The following is a 10,827-nucleotide window of genomic DNA, read 5'->3' on the forward strand; positions in this document are numbered from 1 at the left end:
TGCGCTTTTTAATGAACTAGCTAGACTGATCCTATGAACATGATAATAAATTGTTGTTTATTTATAATTTGTAAATAGTAATTAACGATGAAAATATAATATTCATAACAAATACTCGTGAATATGAAAAATAATGGAATTTTTGATGAAGTAGCCAGACTGATTTTCTAAATTATTATAACAAAACTTGGTATTTTTGTTGAGATATTGTACCTAATAAATCATGATAACAATGTAAAGCTCATAACAAATACTTGTGACAATGGAATGTGATAAAAAATTTAACCTTTTTAGATATGTCAAAATAAGGATTGTAGTAGCTGAGTAGTTCATCATTACACTTCTATCGGTCATTCTCTGAGTTGCCAGCTCAAGATTTCCAATTGGCAGTTACCAGGTACTAATAGTAGGTCGAAGGGTTTTCGCCAGATTCTCAGGCTTTCCTTCACATTTACAAATAGCCTGACACGTCATTTAATGATCCTTGCTGGTAGTAGAGCGAAAGTCAAATAAAATCAAAACGAAAAAGTCTAGCCATGAATGACGCTATAAAGACTTTATTCACTGACACGTGTGGTATATAAACTATCAATGTATCTTATTTGTAATGCATCACAACCGTCAGCGATAATATCATCCAGTCTATACACCCCCTAAAATGTCAAAATAGTCGCCAAATGTATCTATCAAACTACTCAATAACAGAATATTCACAGTGTGAGTCGACATCAGGTATTCAAATTTTATTTCAGTTACAGCTATGAAAAGCACTGTGCATTATGTGTTCGAATGTCAGGACGTTCGGATCAGATGTATGACGATATTGTGTGACACTCTGTCAGCGATACAAAGACAGATACAGGCTAGGCCAATGCACTCTATAACTATACAAAACCAATGGTTAGTTTTGTAATAGTTAAATTTCAGGACTTACACATGATTGTTGTATTCCGTCTTTGCACATTACAAAGTTAACTCCCTTGCAGGAAGGTATCGATTGTTACGTCATTATTTTTGTGAGCGCAATTTACGTCACTTTTGCCGAAAATTATGACGTTACACTCGCAAACACATGACGTCACAATCAATACGTACCCACAAGGGCAGATAGTTCTATAATATAAAAAAACAGAATAGCAGCATTTTTTTTTAAATAATGCATTTTATAGAAAAGCATCAAGATGGCGTGAATAAAGTGTATTGTGTTTTAATTTTGGCTACGGAAATTGAAAATAAATTAATATGATACAACAGAAGTGTCTGAAGTAAAAAAAATGGCTTTGCTGGCGTTGGTTAAAGTTATGACATTCCGTAGAGTAAATAAAGTACAGTTATAAGCTATTGATTTTGTATGATAAGCAAGATTTTGGTGATAGAGAAAATCTAATATCCATAATAAACGTCATCCGATCTACAGTTGGTATCTATCTACTATCCACAACAGTGTTATACCCCGACACCAAGATATTCCGAGACTATGGTAGAAAGGTCAATGACCTTAACCACTAAGCCATAATGGTTCCTGTATATATCAGAACAAAACATGAATAAACGGTTTTGTCATCCGAAATGACTCTGTATCCGACAAGCCAATTTACTTTTATGAAAGCATCATATTTATGTAGATAACACCAAATACTAACATTTCCTCTTCAAAGGCAGAAATGAAATATATCTTGTAAAGCATATAAACAAAATCTGGTTTATCTTTTGGTATTGAAGGTATCGGGATAGAATGGAAAACACATCATTTCTGAAGTGAGTCATGTCGGATCATGCAAAAAAAGGTTTAGTAATTCGAGAATTGGGTAATAACTTTAAACCAATAATACCGTATTTGTTAGCGAGGCATAAAACTTCAAGAAACTTAATGCGTTTAAAAATATCTCTTCTTGGCAAATCGCTCCAACAAAATCATTTTGTATTCATTACAGTTCTGGAGGGTTCTCGCCGGCTTGCGATCAGACGTCGATGGGGGTCTGTTACGCTAGCAATGAAACACCAACCAGCTTGATAACAACTTGTATTTTCGAGGAGAATGACCATTTAATTAAATTGGGTTGAAACCCGCTGGATTACTTTTTAGAGATTATATTCTCTCAAGGAAAAAAAATCAATAATTCCGCGTACTTCCTAGCGTTTCGTTTAAATAGACAAAAACATTTAATTTGGAATTACATCTTACTAAATGTCGTCTAAAGTACAGTTTAAAAGAGTATAATATACAAGCTGGGCTTATTTTGAAACATTGATACCATTGTGTAAGTAAGAACAAAGAACACTTATGGAATAATGGCATTATTGTTTTCCTCGACACTGATTTATAACTTCGTTAGGAAGCATATCACCGCCTCCGATATGATAAGAAATAGGCCAAAGTTTCATCTTAACTTAAATTACCCAAGAGCATATACCTGTACTGTACCGCAGTGGCCGAGTGGTTTTTAAGATGTCTTGCCATATTACCACAAGCCCTTCACTTCTGGGTCGCGAGTTCGAATCTCATGTGGAAGAGTTGCCATGTATCGGTGATTTTTCGTCACATACTCCGACATTTCTCCATCTCATACAAAACGGACTAATGATCAAGTCCGCATGTCTTCGTTAAATAAATGGAAATTAAGAGATGTGGATCATACAAATTTCTGATAGTCTTCATTACCCTGGAGATGTGGACCATACAAATTTCTGATAGTCTTCATTACCCTGTAGCTCGCCAACAAATGTAATAGCATGGTTGTTTTTTATAGTATAATACATTATATATAAACTTGATTGGACCAAAAGACACACAAAATTTTGTGAAATCAAACTTTCTTACTAGACATTTTTATGGAGATGACTGAAAATAATTTTGAGATGCTGAATATGAACTGCCATTCTGTGAAATTTAAATATTTTTTTGCTATAAAATAATTTATACTTCTTGAAACACCCTATTTAATTATACAATTTTCAAGCAGCGACATTTTCCCTTGCCACCTTCTTGCTAAAATGTCTCATGACTTTGTGGCACACCAAAATAAAAACTTGAACAAATTAGCAACATCACAGCACATCAAGCCTGATATTGCTTTCACAACGGTACAGCGGTACTGGTAATATGTTAGAACGTGAAGAACGTGAAGAGTGCGGGAATTAAAAAAGGGGGAAACGAGAAAAAGTCAACGAGCAAACATGGTAGTATTTTCTCTAAAGTGTAGTTATTTTGGTTCATATCATAATTGTAATGCCGAAAACGTTTCGTTTTTAAGTAAATCATTGTTAATAATCTCAATGATTCATCATCCATAAATTTCATCCATAGTTGTGTTAAACGATTTTATCCATGGTGATGTACACCGACAGGGTACATGCATCTGATGATGAATATTACGTGAAAATCCTACGATGATACACATAACATTGTCAATCTCTGGGGTATTGTTTCTTTTGCTGTATTGTTCAAATTGTCTATTTAATGTTGTGGCCAGCGAAAAAACGTTTTGGTGTTGTTGGTGGAGGAAGGCCGAAAGGAAAATCATAGACCTACTGTCAGGAAGCTGATATCATACAATTATGTGTCAAATCGATCCAAAGGCAGACGGTTTTGACTGAAATGGCAGACACCCCAATCACTTGGTCAAAATAAATGTGAAAAATCTTGAGGAGCTAAATAAACTCTTTAATATATCAGTGAATATACGCCTTGCAATCTTATTAGAATTGGAAGATGAAATGTTACGTACAAAGCAACAATTAGGGGGGGGGAGGGGGGGGTAATAATATCATATTTGATACTGTGAAACAACAAACTGTACAATTTGTAAAATATAATATGAAATGTATTTTGCGTTGTATGTCTTTTCAATGCGTCACTAATTCTAATGTAATTACAGTTCATCTCAAGTGATATGACTTGTCTGTCTTTTGTGTTGTGTGCTCTGCTATAAAAACGAAGGTTATGTGTCTAACGGTGTCACATTTTCCCTTAAGTTAAGTTCCGTAGTACCTTAAACGTTCCCATGGACGCCAAAACATCTACGAATACATGTTGTTATCCACGTTTTGCTCTATTACATAAAACTCTTAATTCACATGGGGTCGATGTTTAAACCTTCTACACATTTGTACGATCCTTCAAACAAAACTTTCGTCACCTGCCTATGGACTTCAAATGAACTTGAATAAAGTACAGAGAGAAAGATACATCTTTCCAATGGTGAAAATAGCTAGAGCAGTGAATTACGTTCGCCCCCATGAAAGTAATTCTATACACCATCCCAAGAAACAATTGCCGTCCAGCATCATACCAATTGGGTTTTAAGTTGTAGTTAGGTTGTAAACTGAAAAGAACAACAAATCGAACCACAGTAGCCGCCATAAGCCAGATATAGAGAACATACATGTATTTTAGGAACATCGGTTCACAATTTAAGACCCAGGTCTTTAAGCACAGCAAATTCGATAAGTTGGTTTTCATTTTTAAAAGTCTCCAAAAATATTGAATTGAATACCTTATGCACTGTTGCATTGCATATTAACAAAGTAATCTGAAGCAATCTTCCTTTTGTTTAGTTTTTTTTACAGATGTGTGCATTAGATACTCAACGTCAATATAGCATCGCAAAACATACGCCGAAAATATGTTCAACTCCAAACGATGCTTTCAAAGTATATTTAAAAGTTGATTGGAAAAACTGATTCATTTTTTCAGTTCTGTCGGTTGTTTGATTGTTTTTATTGTTATTATTATGGCGTACATGATATATATGACGTAAGAACACTGACTAAATTACATAGTCCAACAAGTACATCCCTTGTAACGGCGTAATCACGAAATCAGTATATCGCGAGACAGACCATAACAATGCTCGATGGTATGTTTATGTCCGCACCAAAGACCTATTACGATGTCTCACCAAATGTAGGTTAGAGTAAGAATTCGGTGTTTTCCCTACTTTTGTTTTAAGTGGTAAGAACAAAGTGATAATAACCTGTACTTCTCGATGGACAGACTGAAGTAATGTGTCTGAGAGTAGAGCTCAGTAATACATCTAACACCGAGACGGTGACCTGTGTGGACAGAAATCGATATCAAACACGGTGGTATACCGCCGTAACTGTGTCTGAGACATCCCACCAAAACAAAACATGGTCATACAAACGCTTGCACCAGTGGTAATTCTTGTAACTCTGATATCCCACCAAACAAACAAACGCTTGTTCGAACGGTAATTCTGATATCCGTCCAAAACAAACAAACACTTGTACCAACGTTAATTCTGGTTATACTGATATCCCACCAAAACAAAAGAACAAACGCTTGCACCAACGGTAATTCTGATATCCTACCAAAACAAACAAACGCTTGTTCTAACTGTAATTCTGATATCCCACTAAAACAAACAACACTTGTACCTACGTTAATTCTTGTAACTCTGATATCCCACCAAAACAAACAAACGCTTGTTCCAACGGTAATTCTGATATCCCAACAAAACAAGCAAACAAACGCTTTTTCCAACGGTAATTCTGATATACCACCAAAACAAACAAACAAACGCTTGCACTAACGGTAATTGTGGTAATTGTGAAATCCCACCAAAATAAAAAAAACACTTGAACGAACGATACTTCCGGTAATTGTGATATACCACCATATCAAACAAACGCTTGTACCAATGGAAAGTCTGACATTTCACTAAAACAAACTAATGATTGAACCAATGGTAAATCTGACATTCAACCAAAACAAACAAACGCTTGTACAAACGACAATGCTGGTAATTCTGATAACCCACCAAAACAAATAAAAAAAGCTTGTACAAACGGTAACTCTGATACCCAACAAAACATTAACATTTATTTATTCCCCATTCAACAGATCAGAAGATCCAAGGAGTTTTACTATATAAACTATATGTAAATGTCATCCACCTAAAGGCGTTTACCTGTAAATATCATCCAGCTAAAGGAGTTTTACTATATAAACTATATGTAAATGTCATCCACCTAAAGGCGTTTACCTGTAAATATCATCTAGCTAAAGAAGTTTTACTATATAAACTATGTGTAAGTATCATCCACCTAAAGGCGTTTACTTATAACTTCTCTATGTCAATATCATCCACCCAAAGGCGTTTACCTGTAAATATCATCCACCTAAAGGCGTTTACCTGTAAATATCATCCACCTAAAGGCGTTTTACTATATAAACTATGTGTAAATATTATCCAGCTAAAGAACTACATCCAGTTAAAGGAGTTTCACTTTATAAACTATGTGTAAACATCATCCACCTAAAATAGTTTTACTATATAAACTATATGTAAATATCATCCACCTAAAGGCGTTTCCCTGTAAATTTCATCCAGCAAAGGAGTTTTACTATATAAACTATGTGTAAATGTCATCCACCTAAAGGCGTTTTACTATATAAACTATATGTAAATATCATCCACCTAAAGGCGTTTCCCAGTAAATTTCATCCAGCAAAGGAGTTTTACTATATAAACTTTATGTAAATATCATCCACCTAAAGGCGTTTCCCTGTAAATTTCAACCAGCTAAAGGAGTTTTACTACATGTATATAAGCTATATGTAAATATCATCCACCTATTTAAAGGCGTTTACTTATAACTTCTTTATGTAAATACCATCCACCTAAAGGAGTTTACCTGTAAATACCATTCACCTAAAGGAGTTTTACTATATAAACTGTATGTAAATATCATCCACCTAAATGAGTTTTACTATATAAACTATATGTAAATATCATCCACCTAAAGGCGTTCACCTGTAAATATCATCCACCTAAAGGCGTTTACCTGTAAATATCATCCACCTTAAGGCGTTTTACTATATAAACTATGTGTAAATATTATCCAGCTAAAGAAGATTTACTACTGGCTGATCGGTGGGGTTTTTTCGATCCGAGGTTCTCTGGCTTACACGGTTACACCCACCTATAATCAAACTAACACTGAAACATCCCTGAATATCCACTTCACTCTCACGCTTACTTTGCTCGTCTATCCTCCTTATATTCCGCTCTTTCATCCTCTTTTCACGTAATTTTTGTAAATATTTCTCCGCAGCTCTCCCTTCAACCTTCCTCTACCTTCATGTTTGTTTATCCTTCTCGTTCGCTTTTATAACATTTTATTTTATATGTTTTTGTTCAACAACTTTGTAATAACTTACCAATCAACTAGTTTTCCTAGTTAAACTAATACCTTGTACTCCTCCCTCTGACCCCCCCCCCCCCACACACACACACACATACACACTACCACCATCCCCTCCCCAACTCCTCTTCCTTAAAACCCTATGTTCAATACACTGAATACATCCGCGAATGTCCCTATATAGTATAAAGATGGTGGTAATTGAGGTGTAATTCCCCTCGTGAAAGAGGGAAGAAAGTTAAAAGACGAAGGATTGACAACATATCGATCTTCGTAATGAAGTCTTCAGATGTCGTAACGATAAGCTCAATGGAAATCAATTAATAGTTGTACATAACTCCTTAAGGTATGGTTAGGTTTCTAATCAAGAGGGTTTCAAAATGTGATAAGAAATGATCAAATGGTAAATTTCAAGTTTTGATTTTTAATAAACACATAGTATAATCTTCTTTAATATGTTTTTCAAGATGGCGGAGGACAATTCCGTTATACTTTTAAGCACAATCAAAGTAAACAAATTGTTTTATATGATTATGAGTAAAATATTCTGCTAGTGTACATGTTCTACTACACACTCTTGAGAAAGTATCCAAAATTATTTACCTCGTTAAATGCCTAGGCAAGAAAATATTTTAGCTGAATTTAATTGACACTGCCTGGATTTTTTTTTTTTTTTTGCATAAACGCAAAATACCAAGTTTCATATCAAAGTTAAATAATGTTATTTATTCTTTAATTATACAGGAGATCATTAATTTACAGCTATGTAATCAAATTGATAAAACAACTAATATTTCAGACGTAATAAACAATTGTATGATTGGAAAAGATTATACATAAATTGTATTCAAAGTCAAAATGGAAGACATTCAAATTTAATAGAATTTATTTCAGTAGGTTACAAACTATTGCTGACTATATTAATATAAAAATAAACAAAACAGTTAGCGAAGAGAGGGTTTTGTGTTGAAATAATTTGATTTCATCAAATAATATTTTACAGTTGATTGATAGTTGGATAAATATTAATTTTGTCATTTATACAGCTAGAAATTTAATATCATTGTGCCCTTAAAATATAACAAATCGAATTATTCGTTTCAAAAGAGTTCATGTCATTCAATATAATAAGTTTATAGTTGACATAAAATTGCTTGCTGTTCGAAAAGTCATCATTTATCTCTCATGCTATCATGAAGCTTAAACACATAGACATGTTTTTTGCGTTTATAACTTGTTGAAAACAAACCAAGGCTAAATGTAATTCATCACAAAAGCGTCGAAAAAATCATCAAAAATAAATTTAGTTTTCAATAAAATCTTGCATATTTCCCAAGAGAGTTAAAAGTCATCCTTGAAACTTATCAAAATATATCGGAATTTAATATTTTGACATTTCCTACTTGTGGCAGACGGATGAATGGTATTAGTGTCATGGAAAAGATACAACATCGATTTTAAAGTCCAAAATATTGACGCACAATGGAGGAGTTTAATAACTTTAAATCCCGTTTGAGGTTTTAAAGCTAAATTGTATTTGATATTCGATTTTCTCAACAAACAATCCACACCCTGGAGTTGCATTTCTAAATAAGGGTTTAATCAGCTTTTCTGGCATATTGTTGATTTATTTAAGATTTAGCCCAATGTGGAGAAGTTTGTTATGATTATAAACGATCCGTTTTCAGTGGATTTAAAATTATATTATACTTTCTTTGGCTTTTTAATGTAGTTAATTCGTTTAAAGGGATGATTTTTTTTTACTTATTTAGGTATCAAAGCGTGTCATCGTAGATTTGAGTGAAAAATAACACTCTACGATTATCTTTAATCATTTACTTTATGATTACCCTCCATTATTCACTTTAAGAACATTTAAAAACTTCTCCAATGAAATATATCTTTTAAGCGCTATCGCAAATGTACTCCAGTTCATTCCGAGGAAATTATACACGTTTATTGTGCTCCATTTCGTTTCGTCTTAATTTTCCTGTGGGAATTTCTATTTTTCAACTTCCGTTCAAAGTCAAAAGAAAGAAACATGTTAGCAATTTGCCTTTTCTGTTATTTCATAATCTAATGTAATTTCGTTCTGGCTGTCACTGTAGAATGTATGGGTAGGGTAATTCTATTGCTGCGAGATCTGCAGGCATTGCGATTTGACACCGTGTTTTTGTGTGGAGAGAAAAATAAATGAGACTGTTTGTAATGTTCTAGATCTCCTGACATCGTTATACGAGGAAACTTTAGGGAGCCATTTACGTGATTCTTAAATAGATTTAACCGTTTTAAGATACATATCGACTTATAGTTATACGTGCGAAGTATACATGGAGCCCATGGAAAGACCATAGGGAGTTAACTTAGTCTTTGATTGGTACAAGGCTCCATGGTTCGCACCTGTATGACCCGAAACATCCGCTCAGGTGTGTAATTTTAACACATAATTGACTCCGTATCGAACCCTTGTGTCTAAGCACACGGACAGTATCGGCATACAGCAGACCCAAGCACGAGACAGCTAGGACTAAATTCAAAAAGCGGTGTGAGTTGAATTAGACTTTCACACGTACTGGAACAAGTGAATTACTCTTTATTAAATAAAATATGAATCGTCAAATCCAAGTAAAAGTCGTTTTTGTACGGAGAACATTTTGAAAATTTTCAGTTTTTTTTGAAGATCATTTGTCGAATCGGTGAAAAATCGTACATAATTTACTGGTCATAAAATAAGTCATAAAGCTGTTAATGCTTTAGATATCCGCTTGACGCCATAAACATTTCCATATGAATACAACTGATAGAGCATCTACACCGTGTCCACGCGCCTACAAGATCTGTATCTCCGGTTTTGATTTTACTTTTTTTCAACCGGAAGTTGATGTCATGAACAGTTTGAGGTTTTTTCGCTGTTTGTAAAGTTGTTTGAAATTTTACCCGGGCGTAATTAATAGCAATCAATCTGGTTTTGCTCGTCGAGCGCTCGTGTATTTTAAGACTTTTTAAAACCACTGAGTGCATCATGTATAATCTTTTGACGTTTAGATTGTCGACTTTCATGATTTGATGTTATCAACGGAGCTAAATTTCCCGTTTGGGGCCATTTAATTATGACGGATATATACGTATAGGTGAGTAGGGAATAGCTGTTGAACAAAGACTCTCAGACAAATTTCGCTCTCTGCTAGCCGCTAGAGGAAGCCAGCGATACCATTCCCCATTGTATAGGGCCTGCTATAATGAAATACGATACACCGCGTTAAAATAATATGAGAGCTTTATTCAAACGACCTTTTTTCCAACATGTCGCGATATGCATAGAGATTTTCAGCACTGGTCCTGCTTAAACCATACACGACAAAAGATTTTGTTTGATCGCAAACAAGTTATTCATAAGACATTGAGAATTTAATGAAAATTGAAATCACGTTATTGATTTGCGTGTTTCACCAAAATCCTATTGTTCTAATTGACAGATTCTATATACTTTACGGGAATCTAAATCTCGTATATGGCATATGAATTAATTTTCATTTTAGAAGATTTGCACACAAACACTCTGACTTTATGTTAATTTGGAGGAGAGTAATACATGTATTTATCCGAACTTGTTAGTTATATGTAGTTTATTTTTAACTTGTTCAACTACTTCGATTT

The sequence above is a fragment of the Argopecten irradians genome, chromosome 7 (genome assembly GCF_041381155.1).
Source record: "Argopecten irradians isolate NY chromosome 7, Ai_NY, whole genome shotgun sequence".
Taxonomy (NCBI): Eukaryota; Metazoa; Mollusca; class Bivalvia; order Pectinida; family Pectinidae; genus Argopecten; species Argopecten irradians.